Source organism: Lepisosteus oculatus, chromosome 14 (assembly GCF_040954835.1).
Source record: "Lepisosteus oculatus isolate fLepOcu1 chromosome 14, fLepOcu1.hap2, whole genome shotgun sequence".
Lineage (NCBI taxonomy): Eukaryota > Metazoa > Chordata > Actinopteri > Semionotiformes > Lepisosteidae > Lepisosteus > Lepisosteus oculatus.
In genome coordinates this window covers 37,945,928-37,967,042 of record NC_090709.1, presented here as the reverse complement: position 1 = coordinate 37,967,042, position 21,115 = coordinate 37,945,928, and the positions used below count along the sequence as shown (strand labels likewise).

Genomic DNA, 21,115 nt, shown 5'->3' with positions numbered 1-21,115 from the left:
TATTATATGGAGTTTGTATAACTGTTGATTTAATTCAGCCAGCCACTATATACAGTTGTGAAGCTTTCACCCCTCACTGGACTTGGTACATTCTGAGGGGGAGGAGCCAGCCCAGCTCAGAGGATAAAAGAGCAGACTCCCTGTGCCTCTGTTTTCATTCAAGAGTCCAGGAGCTGAGAAGAGTGGTAAGTGGTGAGTACTATTTCCTTACTTTTGTAAATCTTTTTTTCTAACAAAGTTTATTTTAGAAAAGGGGTACTTAGATTAAATACACTTGGCTCCTACTACAAACCTTTTGTTGAGCAAAGTATTTGTTATTTTATATTTATTAACCAAATCTACTACCTTTTTTGCAATAACCTACTCGCACGTTAAAGTTTCTACTGACTTAATTGGTGGACACTTCCAAACAGGTCTATATAAATGAAGAGGATTTATTTCATAATGTGATAAATTATTAAAGGTTTTAAGAATAAAAAGTGTTAAAAACAAAACCACAAATTAAGGTGTCTCTTTAGCTAAACCATGCACTTACAATTCAAAACCTACAAAGTTGGCATTTTTATGGTTAACATGGTACTTGAAAAAACTGGGATATAATTAATGAAATAGATTATAATTGTAAAGGTCATTACACTCTGTACTGGACTGACCCAAATCACACTAACCTCTGGGATTGGAGAAAAAGGCCCCTAAACTCTAGTAGAATACATTGAGCAGCTAAGCTACTGTACCCAAAGTATAAGAGTAATAAATCAACAAAACCTTGATAACTACCAATCTCATATGGCATATATGAATACTGGAGTGGCATATTTTATAAACTCAGTATGTCACCATTGTGTTTTCATTAATGAAATGTAATTACATCTACAAGCAGTTGAACTTGAAGAGGCAGGATCTGGACAATCTGACCTTTTCACACTTTTTTGGGTTCTTCTAAAAATGAAGAAAAGGTTGCTTTAACTACCAACTCAAGTTTATGATGTGATAACTAATGTGAAACTTATTTATCCTATGAATGATACATACCATTGCTTATTAAATGTCAATGTGCACATTCTTGCTTCTCTCCAAGCCATCATCATGGTTCCAAAGGACTCCTTCATGCAGGGCTCATGAAAATAAACACTCCTTACACATGGTACTTGTCACCAGTTTATTTTTCTACACATTACACTTTGTGGGACGACTGGAACAGAACCAGATTTGGGCTTCTCATGTAATTTTCTCTCCAGTTTGTGGCTGTCTCCGAGATGTGTTCTCTGCCACAGTCCAAGAACATGGAGGTAGGTTAATTGCATTCTGGCACAAGTAGATGAGGAAAGGAATGGCATTCCATCTGATCTTCATTGGTGCAGTGAGCAGTATGGTTAAACCACTGTAAATAGATTTATACTTCCTTGCTGGCAGAAATCACTTATAGTAACATCCACAACAGATCTATTGCAGAGACAGACCAAGCCCTCTATAAAAAAAGACCTCACTAACCAAAAATCTAATTAGTTTAAAAGGATGAGAATTGTGTAACAATTACATTTGCTAGACTGTAAACCTAATGTATAAATAATTTTACTGCCACCAATGCTAGCAGTTGTCTCTGCCCTAAATGGCAACCTCTACACAACTCCATACAATTCTGATAACTCCTTTCTTAAATCTATTATATTCTCTTGGTCTATTCTATAATCTACAACTACTGCAGCTATAACAATTTCACACCAACATGTTACAAAAATAGTACTTTGCAATGCAGTCTCAATCACTACAGTATGAAATGGATTCATCTTGGCAATACTTCCAGTAGACTTTTGTTCTTTTAAAGACATCAACTAATGCATTAAGACATATGAATAGCTGCACCCAAATTCACTACACATACAGAAAACCTTGTATAATGGACAGCTTAAGTAAACTGCTTTTGGGACATTTTCACATGGAAGGGAATGGAAGACTTAATTGGTGTAACTTCAGTTGCACTGGAACTGCTTGTTTACTCTTAAATAAGTGTATCCATTGTGACTAATGGGAGGCACTGTTAAGAGCATCAGTAAAAAAAGTCAACCACCCCAGATGGAAAAGTACCAGTATGACATTAGCAGCAACCACAAACAGTGAAAAAATAAACCATAGTGCCAACATTACCTCCAGACTGGACTAACACTATTGAGCAGGGTGCATAAAGTAAAAAGCAAAACCTTACTACCCAAGATGCATGAGTTTGCCTACACATGGAGAAAGGCATAAAGGGACAAGCAAGGAGGAAATGAAACCTTACAAGGGTGCAATCCCCTCCAGGACTGTAGGAGTAAAAACTCCCTCTATAGGGGATGGTACTGCTAGTCACAGAGGGTGTCCAGTGTGCCTGTTACAACCCCAACCCATTTAAAAGTGTCTAAAGTTGTAACTTCTAGGATGGTCTTGGATGTTGGTGGGTTTCTGGTAAAGAACTTAGAAAGCATGACAAGTTTTGGTGCAAAAGATTTATTTAAAGTGACTGGTACATAAACAGGATAACATGGAACTAGAGCAGTGCCAAATAAAAGAAAAAAAGAGGCTGGCTAATAGTGAGAAAGCCAACCACACAAAAACCCAAAACACTCAGGTCTTCGGCATCTGAAACCCTGGCTAACCTTAACTACCCTCAGCCAGCCATATAAAACAAAGGCACTTGCCCATCCTAAACTAGTTTCTAATACAAAGACCAATGTACCCAACAACTTCAACTACGTTCACTTCAATACACTAGGGAACTACAACCAAAAGCAAAAAAAAGATGACAAAACATACTACAAAAGAACACAAAGGTTGATAACATGTTAGGACAAGGTAATTGCAAAAAAGTTCACACAAAAAAAAATGAAGCCAAAGCTAGACAAAAAAAACCCCAAAGTAAAACATGAGAACTGAAAAAAACCAAAGCCAAGCCAATCACAACCAAAGACACCTTCATTCTAAAAACCTCTGTTACAAAGAAAATAAAGTACATTTTCATTTCTACACAACTGAACAAGGCACAAACCACCCAGGGGCAAAATCTAATAACTTTCATAAACCCAAACCATTAAAATTCTGTGCTTTACATTATCAATGCCTAAAAATATATACCAAAGCTTAGATGCCTAAAGAATGCTAATAAACATCCTCTACTTACATCAAATGTACCCAAAAAGTAGGACCTGAACCTCCCCAGTAGTAAAAAAAAAAAATATCAATTGTGAAACCAATCAATTAGGGAGCAAAATGTCCAAATAAAAACTACAGGAAAAAGCAGATCCAGTGGCACAATGTACTTAATATAATTAACAGCAACTTATGTTGATGGTGGTGGTACAAGAAAGAAAAAATTGGTACTTTATTAACATCCCATACAGACAAAAAGACATTCAATACACGAGAACATTCTCTGGCAAAGTATTTACAAAGCCACAACATAAAACAAAAATCCTCTCCCATGACAAGAGCTTTCTGTGCAGGTACCAAAAAAAGAGCCACACTCAGGTAAAACTTTTCCTAAATGAGTGGATGGGATTAGTTTTCCTTTTATTCATCCCTACTTAATAGGTTTAATTCACTTTTACTCTACAGCCAAGGCAAGATTTATCTACATGTGTGCACCCATGCAAATAAATCATTGCTTGACCTTAGCCTCTCAAACGCTTTTCAAAATGGCTAAGAATGTGCAAAGTAGCTACCAAGTTACAAAACTTGGAACTCTTTCTCTGTTCCTGCACCAAAAGTCAGTCTCCTCCCTGCCAGGTGGCTCAGGTGCTGGAGTTACAAGCCAAGGTCCTAACAGCCATTACAAGGCTGGTGTGCAGAGATTCACTTAGAGCTTCACAGCTCCTGTTGGACCATCAACAGCACCTGAACCTCTTTCCAGCCCACAATTAACCCAAACCCCCCCCCCTCATTTTTTGCCTGTCATTAGAAACTTCTACAGCAGCTTTAATGATCCTCTGATGTGCCTATTGGCTTCTGGGATGGGAACAGATTCATCAAGATCTTCGCAGACAGAACCTGCTACCCAGTCTGCTGCATCTGGGCTCCTGTCCTGGTGAAGGTCTTCTCTTGGCAGCAAAGGCCTGGTCATCCCCCTGACAGCAAAGAACCTGAAGAAAAAAAAAAAACACTAGTCAGAAGTAGTCCAGCCTACATTTCCACTTCCAACACCCAGTTTGACCTAAACTACTATAAATGTTCAGTACTACCTTTTCAGGACAAACCAACAAAACCACCCTAAAATGTGATAAAGCAAAAACAGAGTGCAGAACTCAAGTCCATTTCTAATACCTTGTTTAAAGCATTTAACATTCCCACACAAGTTCCCCAAAACAGCCAGTTAAACCTCTCCCTTCCCTCAACCTTGAGGAACTAAATTGTTCTTGAATACTTACCAAGGACATAAATCCACTTGCTTCTCCTCCTAGGTGTGCTAGCTTAAGACAAGAATTAAAACAGTTAACATTCTCTAATATTCAATTCCTCATTAAAAATGCAGGGTTTTAGATTCTTCCACATTCCTCTGATAACAGGATCTTTCATGTTCATTTAAAGTGTAAAAAAGTTTAGGCAAGAAAAAAAAGTTGTTTGTACTATACAACTCCCATGCACATGCCAACAGCTGCCTAACCAATATACTCAATTATCTAACTTGACATGCAATCTCCACAACTGTACCTAAACAAATCAACATATATCCAAAGTACTCAAATGAAACACCATGTACCCAGTGTACTCAAAATGAGAACTTGCCTCACTCACCTGACTGGATCCTCTGATGCTGCCTTTAACTTGCGGTCTTCAGACAAGCACACCACTCTAGCAGACCTTCACTGAAAGACCCCAGAGACCAGCCCCATCTGTGCTCCACTCCTGGGCGATGAAAGGACCTCCCTCTGAAGCCCAAGCTTGCTCATCTGCTCTAGCAGCATAGAGCCTGAAATGGAGAGAAGGATTCAGACCAGGTCCTCTGCACTTCTTAGAAACAGTCAAGCCAGCATTTCCACTCCCAACATGAACACAGTGCAGCACCTGTCCAGGACAAACCAACAAGAAAACACCCAGCAGAGAGCCAAGAAAAACCCCCTAGTCAAGGGTTCTTGGCACAAGATCTAGTGCAGTTCCTCCCCTGGGAGAAGAGCAGGTCCTGTGCCAACACCCATCAAGAGAACCTGGCTGACATGTGGTCTCCACAGAGCTGTAACCAGCAAAAAAAAAAAAATCACTGAAGGGAGCAGTTGGTGTGCCAAGTCACCATTGTACTGCTCGGTATTTAAGTGATTTATTTACATGTGTGCACCCATGAAATAAAATCACATACAAAAGCACCGATTCCATCTTTCAGAGCCAGAATGACAGCCAGTCAAGTGCACATTAGTATACAAATACCTCAACCAAGCAGGGAGGAAATATTACCCAGAAGAAAGTCAAAGAAAAACTACACCACTATGACTCTAGATGTTTAGCACATTAAAGCATAATGTGCTCTGCCAGAAGATAAACAAGAGCTTAACCAAACCAAAAGGAGCTTTTTACAAAACGTCTTACAAGCAAGGACAAAATTAAGTGTTTGATTTAGACTTGATTAGAGAAATGAAAGTTATTGGAAAGTGAAACTTACCAATCGCTCCAGGAACAAGGTCCTCCTAGACTTCCTTTGCAACAGCTCCAAGATCCATAGGCATCCAAAAGAATCTAAGTCTCACCCAGCATATAAAATGCTCATACTTTACTTCCATGACATTAACAGATTGGTGACTGGCTATGAAAATTAACTGTTCAAACCAGTTACACAAGCAATAAATAGAGAAAGAAATTTATCTAAAACCATCAAGCTTAGATTCCACTATCGTATAACCAAGGTAAAAGGGAATGACCAAGTCCATTAACATTTTTATTCATGTAGACCAAACACATGGAAATAAAACTCATTTTAAATAAAACCATCTTCTATTAAAAGGCAGTACAGATTTCATACAAGTCAAAATCTCAAAATGTTTTACACCCAATTAAATAGTGGTTGATATTCAGGCTTTTTTAAAGCACACTAAAATGTATACCTAGGGCTGTAGAAATGTGACTTAACCAAAATTAAAATTTTTGGTTTTACATAAAGAAAAATTCAGGGCAACCCAATAATCTTGAGATCCACAGGAATACGAGACCAAAACACTGACCATGTTCAGTACTAAACGGCTGCAGCCTGGACTGAAAGGGTTTTAAAGCTTAAACATTCAGAACAAACTCAAAAGCACACCAGCAGCACTCAAAACCTAGTGATGGGTCACAACCAATGGATTTAAACCTTCCAGCCACTTCATGCATTCTACCACCAGGGTGATTACAGCCTGCACACATCAGATCAAACCAAGTCTTGCATTCCCCAATGAATATAAACTCCTCAAAGTTCAGGTTTGACAACCACTTTGCACAAGTTGACACTTTTACAGTCACATCTCCTTTATATGACCTGCTGTACAAGATACTCTGGGCAAAACCATGCACCATTTTGTATAGTATACATCAGTACTACACTTATACACAGAACAATAAAACTTAATGTAGCAGTTAGTATTGTTTTAAAAAAGTAAACATCCACAAGAAGAAAGTCCTCTAACAAAAGCATAAATATTATTGCAGCTCCCCCTTTTCACAAAGCACAGCACACATCCACTTCCAGACAGCTGGAAACTCATCCCTCCCCTTTCTGCACTAAAACAGACAGCATTACTTTCAGTGCTAAACTTTTGGTTTTAGGCATCTTAATCCTTACAATGAACCCCAGCTGCAATCCTAGTCTAAAGCGTACCACATCTGTAATTAACTCAGGTGCAGATTTAGACTTGATCCTCTGCACCTTGTAGAAACAGTCAAGCCAGCATTTCCACTTTTAACATTTTCACAGCAAACCTTGTTCAAGAGAAAACAAACAAAAACACCCTGAAGAGAGCAAAGAGGAAACCTCCCAGTCCACAGGGGAGGGTTCAAGTGCCGTTCCTGTGCCAACACCCATCAAGAGAACCTGGCTGACATGCCATCTCCTCAGAGCTGTAACCAGCCAGGAGTCTGCTGGTGTGCCAAGTCATTCTTGTGCTGCAGTGCATCTAAAGAGATTTACTTCAAAGTGCACCCATGAAATAAATTCAGGCTTTCAGAGCCAGAAAGAGAGCCAGTGAAGTGAGACACTGCTTAACCAAGACCAATAAGCATTTCCAAGAAATAGACCAACAGCTCTACTAATCGTGTGGATTAAGCTTAAGGATGCTTAAATTGCCCACCAGAAATCACAAAAACTAAGCCTCAAACTGAAAAGACATTTAAACATTTTGTATAAGCTAGCAAGACTCGTTTCCTAGTTCTAAAGGAGGCAGGAGCCTTAGTAATCAAGCTCTAGTTCTCAATTTCAGTTACAACTCTTGACTCATGTTTTCACCAAAACTTAGCTAACATAGTATTACAGACTCAGCAATACACCTAGATGGGTTTTCTGCCTTCAACATGGACAGAACTACAGAGTCTGGTAAATCCAGAGGTGGGGGAGTTCGCATTTTTATTAACACATGGTGCAACATCTTCCATCATGAAACACTGCTCACCCACTCTGGAATTTCTAATGATCAAATAACACCCCTTTTATCTGCTGAGGGAATTTAAAACTTATTATAGGTAGATATTTTGATCCCATGAGGGAAATTGCAGTTCAACAGCAGCTAAAGTGAACAGCATTGTAATGAATGATACAATACAATCAGTACAGTGAGAAGTGCACTAAGTAGAGTTACTCACAGTCCAGAACATACAAAGAATAAACCAAAACAGTACACAAAGTTGTATTGCACAAGTCCCTGGCATATTGCACGAAAACAGATGTAGCAGTTTACTGTTCAGACCGTTTATGACTGCCATCTACATCCACCCCCGACTAATGGCAAAGAATCTGCACATCCCGACAACCTTTATCATTTTGGGTGACTTTAGTCTTACAAACTCAACCCCATTCTCCTGAAATACCAATCGGCAAGTCTCCTTCCCAACGAGAGGAGAAAACACTCTGGACCACATTTACACCAACATTGCACAGAATGCTTACAAGGCCATACCCCTCCCCCAGTGTGGAAACAGACCACAATCACCATTTCTCCTCCCCACACACAGACAGCTGCACAGGTGAGTGAAACCAGCAGTCAGGACAGTGAAAGTGTGGCCTGAAGGAGCTGAATCACTCCTGCAGGACTGTTTTGAAGGCACTGACTGAGGTTTTTAAAAGAGGCATCCACACAGTATGTATCGACATACAGGAATATACATCAGTCACTAGCTACATCAAGACATGTGCTGGCTATGTGACAAAAGTAATAAGAGCATTTCCTAAACAGAAACCATGGATGAACAGAGGTCTGCAACATTCAATCGGGCAATAAATCAGAACTGAAGTCAGCCAGTATCAATCTAAAGAAAGGTATTAAACATGCAAAAATCACACTCAAACAGGAACTGGAGTAACACTTCAGCACTATTGACCCAAGGCACACGTGGCAAGGTATACAGGCCCTCACAGACTACAAAAAGGCAGACCATCTGTCCATGATGCCTCCCTGCCTAATGAGCTCAATGCCTTTTATGCTCAGTTTGAAGCCAGCAACACTTTTTATCCACATCTGGATAAAAAGAAAACATACACAGGATTACTATTCATCTACTTCAGCTCAGCTTTTAATACCATCATTCCAGAAACTAGTCAAGAAACTCAATGCACTGGGTCACGACACCACCCTCTGCAATGGGATTTGGGACTTTCCAACAGGCAGACCTCCAGCTGTCAAGCTTGGAAACTGCACCTCCAGCACCAACTGAACACAGAAGTCCCCCTGGGGTGTGTGCTTAATCCATCGTCCACCTGTCTGATTAAGAAAGTACAACACAGCCTGTATTTCCCCAAGACGGTTGAAGGCAGCTAAGATATGTCTCCAGATTCTCACCAACATTTACAGATGCACTACAGAAAGCACATAGGTTGCATCAGTGTAGTATGGCAACTGCAGTATTGCGGACCACAAAGCCCTACAGCGGGTGGTGAGAACTGCCCAGTCCATCACTGGGGTTACTCTCCCATCCAAGTCATTTATGATGGAGAGTGCTTGAGGAAAGCTCTAAGCAAAGACCCCACACACCCTAGCAAGAAGACTGCTTGAGCCTCTACCATCTGGAAAACAGTACCGGAGTATTTGGGCCCAGACAGTTTTTACCCACGCACTACACAACCATTAAACTTCCAGCCTCTCACCCATGAGCTGAACCCTCAATCAAATCTAAAACGCACACATTGAAATCTACCTCACTTGCCAAGAAGCTCACTCCATAAAATTTTCTATCCTTTATTTCATATACTTGAAGTATGATCTTGCACATTGCCTATTTTCTTATACAAAAGTATTGTTTTGTACTGCTTAACATCCAAGAGCTAGCCAAATAGCATTTCGTTATACCATATACCTGTATATAAGTATAATGAAACTTGAACTCTACACTTTCCCAAATCAAAGACAAGATGCAAAAGGCCACAACTCACCACTGCAGTAGGGACAGTGTCCTGCATGACTACTGTACCTTTGCATGTGTTCCAACATCCACAGGTGCCCAGCAGATTCACCAAGGGCAGCTTAAAACCCCTCCTTGCTTTCTAGTGTTCAACCTGCAGGACTTCAATACTCACAGGTCACACTCCCAATATCCATTCAGACAGCCAAGTCTGTTCCATGGAAGCTCATCTCCAAACAAGACGTCATCAGCACTGTCTGCATTCAGGTGGGCAGGGACTGGGGAGCACCTATCATGGCATTCCACTCTAAATCACAAACAATATTACAGAGTCAATCATACCACTCAGCACCACTGTTGTCTAGCCTCATTGAGAGAGGCGGTTCTGTGAACATAACTGACCAAGATACCAACACTCTTCTCTTGAGACCAGGAGCTGAAAACTTCAAAAGCATCCTTTCTCCAGTGACAGTCCTCATCTGACAGCTGCCTCTCAGTGCACCAACTGCAAGGACAAAACAGGACTGTCCATTCTCCTCCTCCACACTACCACCATGCAGATGCAGTTTTAAAAGTGCCCCTCACACTGACCTGCATCTCCCCTCTACTTACTTTCAACTCCCCTTGTTCATGGAGAGGAGCCCAAGTCCACTTCCCAAGCAGTAGCACTCCTTGCTCTCCACCAAGACAGCTATGGGAAAACTGCATCCTGTGGAAAAAAAGAAAAAAACACAGACCCCCCCACAGTCATTTACATCGAAGCCAAAAAGATAAGGATAACTGATTAAGCAGAACATGATCTATACTAAAAATGCAAGATGGGTTAGGAGTAAACTAATCAGGCAGTAGGATAATTAGATTACTCAGTTTACTCCACTCCTGGTGATGAGAGGTCATCCATCTGGGAGCAAAGGCCTAGTCAACCCTTCTGGCAGCAGATAACCTAGTAGACAGATTCTGTTATGATCCTCTGCACTTAGAAACAGTAAGAACAATTACTCCCAGCTCCAGTTTTGTACTAAACTTCCAAAATGTTTATGGTGCAGCATCTGTCCAAGATAAAACAGGAAAACACCCTGCAGAGAGCGAAGAGAAAACCCCCAGTCAAGGGCTCTTGCCACAGGGGAGGGATCCAGTGCAGTTCCTCCCCTGTGAGGAGAGCAATTCCTGTGCCAACACATCACGAGTACCTGGCTGATACTGCCAGCAGGAGTCTACGGAGGAGGCTGTTGGTGTGCCAAATCACTATTGTACTGCTGTGCATCGAAACCAATTTACATGTGTGCACCCATTAAATAAATCCGATGCAAAGCAGTAATTGTCTTACAGAGCCAGTCAAGTGCACATTAGTATACAAATGCCTCAACCAAGCAGGGAGGAAAAGTTACCCAGAAGAAAGCCCCAAAAAGCTTCACCTCTAGAAACAGTTTAAGTGTTCAGCATGTTAAAGCGTGATGTTATACACCAGAAGAGATCCAAGAGCTTAACATGTAGCCTACTCCAAAAGAAGCTTTTCGGCTTCAGTAAACAGTTCTAACAAGCAAATACTAAAAGGTTATATAGCATCAAGTTTGAAATGGATACGATTAGACAGGAAAAGTGAAACTCACCTCTGCTCCAGGGACATGTCCTCCATTACACCACCCTTGCACCTGCTCCAAGATCCATGTGCATCCAGGAATTTCAAGGACTGCTTGCAGCACCTCTTTGCTTTCCACTGTTCAAACCACAGACTTCATTACTTACTAATGGGCATCAACCGGTCACACAGCTGGTATCCAGTGAGCTTCCTCTGAGCAGGGTTCTCCAAGCCTGTCACTGCACTGTGCATTCAGCTGGCCAGGAACTGCGAAGCACTGAACTATAATCAAAATCACAAATCTGCATCACTGCTGACCAATCTCAGGAAAAACAGCTACACTTGCACTTCCTCTACTTACCTTCAAACCCACCTGTACTTAGGCCTCAAAAGAGCAAAGATTAGGGCGAGAGCAAATGCATATCCACACCAAAGATGCTGGTTACAGCCCAAGAACGTCAGGCAGTAGGATGATTGGTTTACCCACCACCATTTCCACTTTATTCAGAGGCTTGGAAGTTTTTGTAGATGAGAACTTGAAGCAGGTGGATCACCTCACCTTACTCGGGACAAAGCTAGCCTCCTCTCTTCTGAGCTGGACCATCATGCAGCATGGCATCATGGACACAGACACCACTAACATTGACAGTTCTGGATCTTGTTGCAATACTCCAGGACAGTTCTCACCCTGGACTTAGATGCTGTTGCTTCGCTTCCTTGAGATTAGCTTGGATACTGGCTGAAACCAGAAATGAAAACTAGTCAAATCAGTTGCAAAAGCAAAAAAGTAGAAAATTTGAGACACCCAATTAAAAACCTCTAGCTTAACCAACAGCCTTATAACCAAGATACATGATTGTTACCAAATCCATTTAAAGTAGTTCACCATGTAGACGTACTGCACATTCAAGCACAACTTACCCATCATTAAAATCCAACCACCACTACTGAAAAACAGAACTGATTATGCAAAGCTGCATATCCAAATAAAATAGTAATTGAAATTCAATCTTTTTAAAGAGACCCTAAAAATGCATACCTAGTGCAGCAGAATTTTTGCCTTAAACTCAATTTGAGACAAGCCACTTCTGATTTTGCAAAAGTAACAAAATTCCAAAACCGCAAGGATCCACAGCAGTATGAGATCAAAACACTACCCATCTTCAGTACCAAACCGCTACAGCCTTAACCAAGGTGAAAAGGCTTTAGAGCTTAAACATTTTAAACAATTGAAACAAAAGCACACAGTACTCGAAACTGATTGATAGGGCACCAAGTGGATTGAGGTCTTTGAGCTGCATCACGCACTTGACCATCATGGAGAGAATACTTTGAACACATACCGATTAACCCATGGTCAAACTAAGCCTCATATTCCTCAATGACTAGAAGCACCTTTAAAAAAAGCTTTCTAGAAGATCAGCAGAACCACTTAAGCAAGTTTCACAGCCAGTTTTACACCAATAACAGTTTGTGCTCATGGTTAAAGTACACATCCAGTATAAGAAAGTCCAACAGTCTTCATGTAGCTCTCTCCTTCACAAGGCACAGTACACAACCACTTCTAATCAGCTGGAAACACTCCCCTTTGTGCACTAAACCTCTGACAGGACTGTGCTGGACATTCACAGAATAGTCTCACTGGGTAATCAGGAAGACACCATACTCTGCTTAGTTCCCCCTTTAATTTACTTAATTCACTTCTAAAATTTCAATGTAAGATTTAGTTACATGTGTGCACCCATGAAATAAATCTTACATACTGACAATTCTCTGATTTCCCAGTCATACCATAAACAATTTTGCCAAATCCTCCCCAGTGCTTGCACAACACTTTCAGTATTTGACTTCCGTCCCCTGATTAACCAGTATTTATGCTACAGTGACACTTTACCATTAAGGCTAAAAAACCAACAAAGACACCCAGCACCTCCAGGCTACATAATCAGAGTCCCCTCTTACCTGGAACAAAGTCAACTTTGGCTCAATCAGCCAGGTGGCTCAGCTGCTCCTGGGAACAACCATCAAAAGGCTGATGTGTAGAGCAGCAGTCGGAAAAGAAAGCTGCTCAAGTGGTGTCAAGCCCACAGCTGCCCCAATCTACTCTTTAGTGGTAAGGACCTCACTGATCTGACTGGGTCTCAGACATGGTATTTCACGGTTTGAAAACATCTCCAAGGAGTCTCCAAGAGGAGGAGACTGCTGGTGCTACAACTGCTTAAGCAAGAAACATCAAAACAAAAGCCTACAATAAAGAAACCCACAGTTCAACAGGAAGCTAAACTTGCCCAGTGAATCCCAAAACTAAGCCTAGTACAAAAGTGAAAAGGCATTGCATTTGGAATTTGCTAGCAAGACACTCACACCTGACTCCATATAAAGATGCTTTTAATCAAACACTATAGTTTGATATTTCAGTCATCTTTGATTTGGGAAAGTGTAGAGAACCAGTCACAAGATGCAAAATGCCAAAACTCACCAATGATTAGACAATGTTCTGCACAACCTTCCCACGCGTTTAATACTCACAGAACACTCCCGATATCCTTTCAGACGGCCAATACTATTCAATGGAAGCTCATCTCCAAACAAGGCGTCCATCAGCACTCTTTGCATTCAGGTGGACAGGGACTGGGGAGCACAAATCACAGCATTCCACCCTAAATCACAGAAACATTCCAGAGACCAAGACACTCTTCTCTTGAGACTAGGAGCATCTTGTCTTCAACCACTGCCACGTGCACCAACTGTAAAAGAAACAGAACTAACCACTCCCATCCTCCACACAGAGGGGACCAGGTTGTGCTGTGTAGGCTGCTCCCAACTTTAAAAGCTCTCCTCACACTGACCTGAATCTCTCCTTTGCTTACCTTCAGCTCACATTGTTTACTCGGCGCAGCCCAAGTTCACCACCAGTAATGCTTTCTACTCCCCCGTTCTGACAGCTGTCACCTGCTCATTGGAATACACAGTGTAAAAAAAAAAAAAAAGTATTTCAACATATCTATCTTGCATCACAACACTGGCTTGAATACTGAAGATGGCCAACGGATTGCTACAGTTAAAATTAGTTGCAAAATCAAAGATTCTCAAAACATTCAGTTTTCCATGCAGTAAACTCAAGAATGCTTGGCTTTCAGATTGTCCTGCATCTCTGACCCTGATTACAGGGTCTTTCAACTTCAAGTACAAACTAGAAGTAGCCAAGAGTTTGTCATACAACACTATGTCCCATGCCAAAAGCCATCTGCCCAGTACACATAAATATACCCCATACAACAGTCTACACAATTGTACGTGAGCCTGGTCAGTACCTGGATGGGAGACCGCCTGGGAAAAACTAAGGTTGCTGCTGGAAGAGGTGTTAGTGGGGCCAGCAGGGGGCGCTCACCCTGCGGTCCATGTGGGTCCTAATGCCCCAGTATAGTGACGGGGACACTATACTGTAAACAGGCGCCGTCCTTCGGATGAGACGTAAAACCGAGGTCCTGACTCTCTGTGGTCATAAAAAATCCCAGGGCGCTTCTCGAAAAGTGCAGGGGTGTAACCCCGGTGTCCTGGCCAAATTTCCAATTGGCCCTTACTAATCATGGCCTCCTAATAATCCCCCTCTATGAATTGGCTACATTACTCTGCTCTCCTCCCCACTGATAGCTGATGTGTGGTGAGCGTTCTGGCGCACTATGGCTGCCGTCGCATCATCCAGGTGGATGCTGCACATTGGTGGTGGTGGAGGGGAGTCCCCATTACCTGTAAAGCGCTTTGAGTGGAGTGTCCAGAAAAGCGCTATATAAGTGTAAGCAATTATTATTATTACGTGAACCCAGGTGTATGTACTGTACCCAATGAAAATGTTCCCCATGTAGCTAGTGTACACATTGTAGTCAAACCTGAATCCTCTGATGTTATCAATGACATTCAGACTTGGAACAAGCTCCCCACTCCTCCAGTAGACCTTCATAGAAAGAGACCGGCCCCATCTGCGCTCCACTCCTGGTGATGAAAGGTCTTCCCTCAGGAGCACAAGCCTTCTCATCCCTACTGGCAGCAGAGGGCTTGAAATGGAGAGAAGGATTTAACTCAAGTCCTCTACCTTTCTAGGAAAACAGTCAAGTCCGCATTTTCACTACCAACAGGGTCCAAGTCAAACCAACAGGACAACACCCTGCAGAAAACAAAGGAAACCCCCCAGTCCACTGTCGTGCCACAGGGGAGCAAGTGCAGTTCCTGTGCAAACACCCATCAAGAGAACCTGGCTGACACACTGTCTCCTCAGAGCTGTAACCAGCCAGGAGTCCGATTCATCAGGTCACAATTGAACCAAAGTGATTTATTTACATGTGTGCACCCATGAAATAAATCACATACAAAGCACTAATTTAGTCTTCGAGAGCTAGAATGACAGCCAGTCAAGTGCACGTCAGTGCCTCACCCAATCAAGGAGCAAACATCACCCAAAAGAGACAAGACAAATCCAAAATTACACCTCATTTCTAAGTGGATAGCATGTTGCAATGAGGTTCAAGAGTTTAACACAAAGCCTACACCAAAAGTACCCTTTCCTCCATTGTAAAATTCTTACAAGTGAGGGGGTCGTTTGATCAATTCGGACTAAGCAACATGAAAGATATCTGAAAGAGAAGCTCACTCACCAATACTAAATGGTTAGAGCATCAAATTTGGTTTGGATTAGGGAAGACAGGAGAAGAGTGAAACTCGCCTCTGCTCTGGGTAGTGCAACTGGTCCAAGATACATGGGCATCCAGGAAATGTAAGGACAGCTTGCAGCATGTCTTCGCTCTCCCGTTTTAAAGTTCTGCACTTTATACTCACGGTAGGGCATCAACAGGTCACACAGCTAGCATATTTTCGGCCAGCCAGTGAGCTTCCTCGAAACAGGATTCTCCAGGCCTGTCACTCCACACTGTGCATACAGCTGGCCAGGGACCGGGAAGCACATCACTGCTGACCAAATGCACAAAAAGTTTGACTTGAAACTCACCTTTACCTTGGCCACATGGGTGCACTGATTGGGTTAGGATCAATGATCAGGTCAGCATTGAAGGTGCAGGTTATAGGTTAGGGTCAGGAATTTCAGGCAGTGGGATGATTGGTTTACAGTCTGTGAGTCCTAACAATTGGAGCCGATAAAAAAAAAAAAAAAAACAAATTGAGCAGATGCATCACCTCGGCTTTATCCATACAATTAGTTAATTCACCATGTAAAAGGATCAATGATCACTAAAACAAAACTTGATTTTCATCCAATAAAGCTCAGGGCTGCAGTAAATCTGATTACACTGGCTTGCAAAAAAAAAAAAACCTAGAAAAAAATTAAAACCTCAAAAGAAGCTATTACTCTTACCTACCACAGTAATACTAACATTTTAAAAGTAAAAAACCACCACAAATCACAGGAGCGTCTTCACCTGCTGCAGCTGGGAACACACTGGCTCCAGGGCTGCCTTATAAAACTCCTCAGGGCGATTAACAGGAGCCAATCCCAACCTGTGCTCAGTGTCCCACCTCCACACCCCCACTGTTTCCAATTCAACACAACTGCTTCCAATGACTAAACTAGCACTTACCACCTCATCTGTTAATCAGATGAGATTTGGATAATTAATGGATTACAAATCAACCATAGAGAACTTTCCCACCACTATTAATCCATTAGTTATCTCAAACTAAAAAGGAAATTAACCTTTATTTAAAATAAGACAAGACTGGAGGAACAAAATTACTTAACCATGTGTTCAGCTTGGGAAGACTAGAGAAAGGTATGATATCTGAAACATACTTGAAGTAAAGCAGAAATATTAACCAGTACAGACAATTCTTTGCATATGACTTAATTACATGCAGCACTTTATGGTCCCAAGAACTAGCATGGAAACTGCTGAGCAAGAGACTAAGGCAGAGGTCTTAAGTCTGAAAAATTCCTTATCTGGAGCAAGCACAGCACTACCCACTTGATTCAAACCAGTTTTAAACTGATACAATGCATGTAAAACCAAAAGATTCAAGCAGGAGGTGTCCATTCGCCTTAAGCTCACATCTCCTACCACTATATGGGTACAGAGTAACAGATTCCACTCTTAGACTCCATCACAGATAAGTACAACTGACACCCCTGCATGTTGTCACACTCTAAGTCCTTCTGGACCCAAGGCCTGCTCGTCCCTTCTGACAGCAGAGACCCTGAAATGGAAGAGAAGGATTTAGTCCAAGTCCTCTGCACTTTTCAGAAATACTAAGGAAGCTCAACCCCAAATCCAGGATCGCGCTGAACTTGCAAAATGTTCAGTATAGCACCTGCCCAGGACAAGCTAACAGGGAAACAATGTAGAGAGCAGAGAAAACCCCCCAGTCCAGGGCTCTTTCCACAGGGAAAAGATCCAGTGCAGTTCCTCTCCCTTGAAGAGAGCAGTTCCTGTGCCGACACCCATCAAGAGAACCTGGCTGACATGCTATCTCCTCAGAGCCTCAACCAGTAAGGAGTCTGCAGTGTGCCAAGTCACGGTTGTACTGCACTGTATCCAATGTGATTTACTTACATGTGTGCACCCATGAAATAAAATCACATACAATGCAGTAATTCAGTCTTTGAGTCAGAATGGCAGCCAGTCCAATGCATGACTGTGTAGGAGAGCTTCAACCAAGCAGGGAACAAACCCAGAAAGAAAGCCAAAAAGGTTTAACACATTAAAAACCATGTCATTTGCCACCAGAAGATATCCAAGAGGGGGGGGGGGGGTTGGGTGAGTGAAACCCACCTTGTCTCCAGGCACAGTGTCTTTCTAGACACTACCCTTCCATCTCCTCCAAGATCCATGGGCATCTAGGAAACTTGAGGACAGCTTACACCTCTTCACTTTCCCCACTGTTCAAAGCACAGGACTTCCATACTCACAAATGGACAACAGGTCACAAAGCTGGTATCCTTTTAGCCAGCCAGTGAGCTCCCTCTGAACAGGATTCACCAATCTTGTTTCTCCACACTGTGGATTCATCTTGCCAGGGATTGGGGAACACTGATCATTCTACTAAAATCAATTAACAATCCACACCAAAAGATCTTGACCTACACCTCCCCTCTACGTACCTTCAAACTCACCTTTACCTTGGCCACAAGATTTCACTTGAGTTAAGAGCAATAATTGGATCAGCATTAAAGACTCTGACTGACTGGATTACTGACCAGTATTTCCTGCAAACTGCCCATCACAGAGCAGCCAAGGTCAGGGATTCAGGCAATAGCTGAAATAGGCACGGCCTTCTGCTTCCTCAACATTCTTCCTTTGACATGGCAGATGTCCAGGGAAACTGGATCCTTTTGCAATATTCATTAATGGTTGTCAACAGCTCACTAGAATAAACATGTAGCACCAAACAACAACAAAAAAAAATGAATCAAATTCAGTGCATCCAACTCAACTCCACCCCAATCCTGATGGATCACAGATCCTAACCCTCAATGCTGGATCCTTACTGGCTGAAAGAAAAAAGAAAAAACAAATCCTTGTCCTGCTCACCCAGGACATAGATGCCCTTGCTTCTCTTCCTTGAGATTAGCTTGCAAGCTTTTGAGGCAAGAGATTAGAATTCTTCAACTTGCTTCCCCGTGCCACACAAATACTCAGATTTTTAGGTCAATTTACAGAAGACTAACATTCCTAAAGTAAAGGGGAAAAATAGTTAATGGAAGATATTTTTCCCATCTGGACATAGGGTACATACAAGTACATCTAATGTACACCTAAATAAAACTACCAGTACTTCTACATAAAAACAGTAACAAGTTCACAGTACAGAGAATTGACAGACATTTCAAAGTTGTATACCCAAACAAATAGTGGTGGACAATGCTTTAAGAAAATGCCTCAACACACAACGAAAGAGGTGCAGTAAGTTTGCATTTACTACAAAAAGAGCAGAAAGTCCCCCCCACCTCCAAAAAAATAATTAGGTTCCACAGCAGTACAAAACCAAAAACACTAACCATCTTCAGTACCAACAGAAGCAGCCTTGACTGGAGCTCCATAAGAGGGTAACGGTTTGAGTTTTAACACTTAAAGTTGATTTCAGCCTTCCAGCTACAGCATGCTCTATACCATTAGGGAGATTACAGCTTGTACATATGCAGAACAAGCCATTGGTAAAACTAAGCTTAACATTCCCTAATCAAGTCATTCAAATGTTCTAAGAGGTGTAAAAATAGAAATAGTTTACTACCATAGTATCTTGTATGGTCACAGGTCAATACACAGGAGCCAAGGGAAAAATATGCAGTATAAAACCAGTTTAAACAGGAGCACAAACAATGAAGTCCTCCAGCACAAGTAAGTTTCCATACTGCTCTCTCTCCCTTCTCACAAGAGAATAAATCAGGAAGTCCACCTTACACTAGACTGGAGCATAGGTTTCCCCATTTTTTAATTTAATTCAGTTCAGAATTTCAGTCAATGTTAGATTTATTTACATGTGTGCACCCATGAAATAAATCTCACATACTGTGAATCTCCATTTTCCACTGGTACCCTTAGCAAAATAATTTAGCCAGATCTTTCCCTGTGCTTGCACAACACTTTCAGTATTGGACTTCCATTCCTAATTTACCACTTCATTTAAGTTAGAAAACACAAAGAACCCCAGCAACTACAACTAAACAAAGGCTGTAAAATCAGGGACCCCTCCTGCCTGGAACAGTCAGTTATAGCTCAACCAGCTAGGTGGCTCAGGTGCTCCTAGAAACAGCCACCCCAAGGCTGGTGTGCAGAGTGGCAGTCAGAACAGAAAGCCACTCCTACCTTTGAAGGAGGATCAAGCAATGTCAAGCCCAGAGCTGCCCCACACACGGTCACCCCGGTCTCTACTCCTGGGTGGTAGAGAACTCACTGAGCAGCTCTGACAGGGTCCCCTAACAGCAGTTGTCTTGGTTTAGTAACCAAGAACTCCTCAAGCAGATCTTCACTGAAGAGAAAGAACCCAGTCTATAGGGTGCCACATCTGCACATTCCTGGCAAATAAAGGTCATCCCTCTGGGAGCAAAGGCCTGGTCAACCCTTCCATCAGCAGAACCTGAAGTAGAGATTTAGATTTGATCCTCTTCACTTTGAAACAGTAAGAATTTTTACTCCCAGTACCAGTTTAGTACTATACATGTCAGTATATAGTACAGCACCCAGAAGATAAGAAAACCTACACCTCAAATTAAACCAACACTCAAACATGATAGAAAAATCACCAGAAGTCTTCCAAAACTAACACTAAGCCAATTCTTAAGAGTAAAAATAAATAAATAAAAAAAACAGGATACAAGAGTGAAACTCACCTCCTCCTAGACACTACCTTTACAACTGCTCAAGATCCATGGGCATCCAGAATATTCAAGGATTGCTTGCAGCACCTCTTCACCTTCCACTGTTAAAACCACAAGACTTCAATATGCACAGGTGGGCATCAACAAGTCACACAGTGGGTATCCTTTTAGCCAGCCAGTGAGCTTCCTCTGAACAATTCTCCAAGCGGTGTCTCCATACTGTGCATTGAGATGGCCAGGGATTGAGAAGCTCTGAGTACTGCAGTGTAGTTTAACTCACAGACAATCAGAACCACTGCTGAACAGCCTTATAAAAAGCTGGTCTGTGCAGTTTCCACACACCGTTCCAACAAAATCTCATCTGGAAACTCCACCAGCATCCTCTCTCAAGTGAATGTGCTCATTGTCACCATCTGCCTCTCAGAACAGCACCTGAAGGAGACAAGGGCAGCAAAACACTGATGGCCACCCCACTGCCACAGAGAGGGGACCAGAACAAGTGCCATACAGACTTCTCCCAGCCTTAAGAGCTCACCCCGCACTGACCTGCATCTCCAGTTTTCTACAGTCCAGCAGAGACTGGAACACCAGCATGTTGGACAGAGAAGGGTCTTCCCTGATGTCCCAGTGAAACTGTCAAGTCAGGATATAAAGCCTTTCCTGTTGCCAGTTTG

At 42.0% G+C, this 21,115-nt stretch overlaps 1 long non-coding RNA gene across 8 annotated transcripts; it reads right to left on the bottom strand.

The window, feature by feature from the left end:
• Positions 1 to 2,481: 2,481 nt before the first annotated feature.
• On the bottom strand, positions 2,482 to 21,115 carry LOC138242502 (uncharacterized). Of its 8 annotated transcripts, none has more exons than XR_011191643.1 (11): positions 20,988 to 21,115; positions 20,454 to 20,873; positions 15,953 to 16,081; positions 15,010 to 15,174; positions 10,404 to 14,071; positions 10,153 to 10,249; positions 9,943 to 10,045; positions 9,716 to 9,847; positions 4,765 to 4,939; positions 4,398 to 4,439; positions 2,482 to 4,112 (listed from the first exon to the last, which is right to left on the bottom strand). It is a non-coding gene; the product is annotated as an uncharacterized lncRNA (long non-coding RNA). The 8 variants fall into 8 exon arrangements; XR_011191641.1 differs by having other exon boundaries at positions 4,765 to 9,847; positions 10,404 to 10,483; positions 11,151 to 14,071; XR_011191640.1 differs by having other exon boundaries at positions 4,765 to 9,847; positions 10,404 to 11,401; positions 11,679 to 14,071.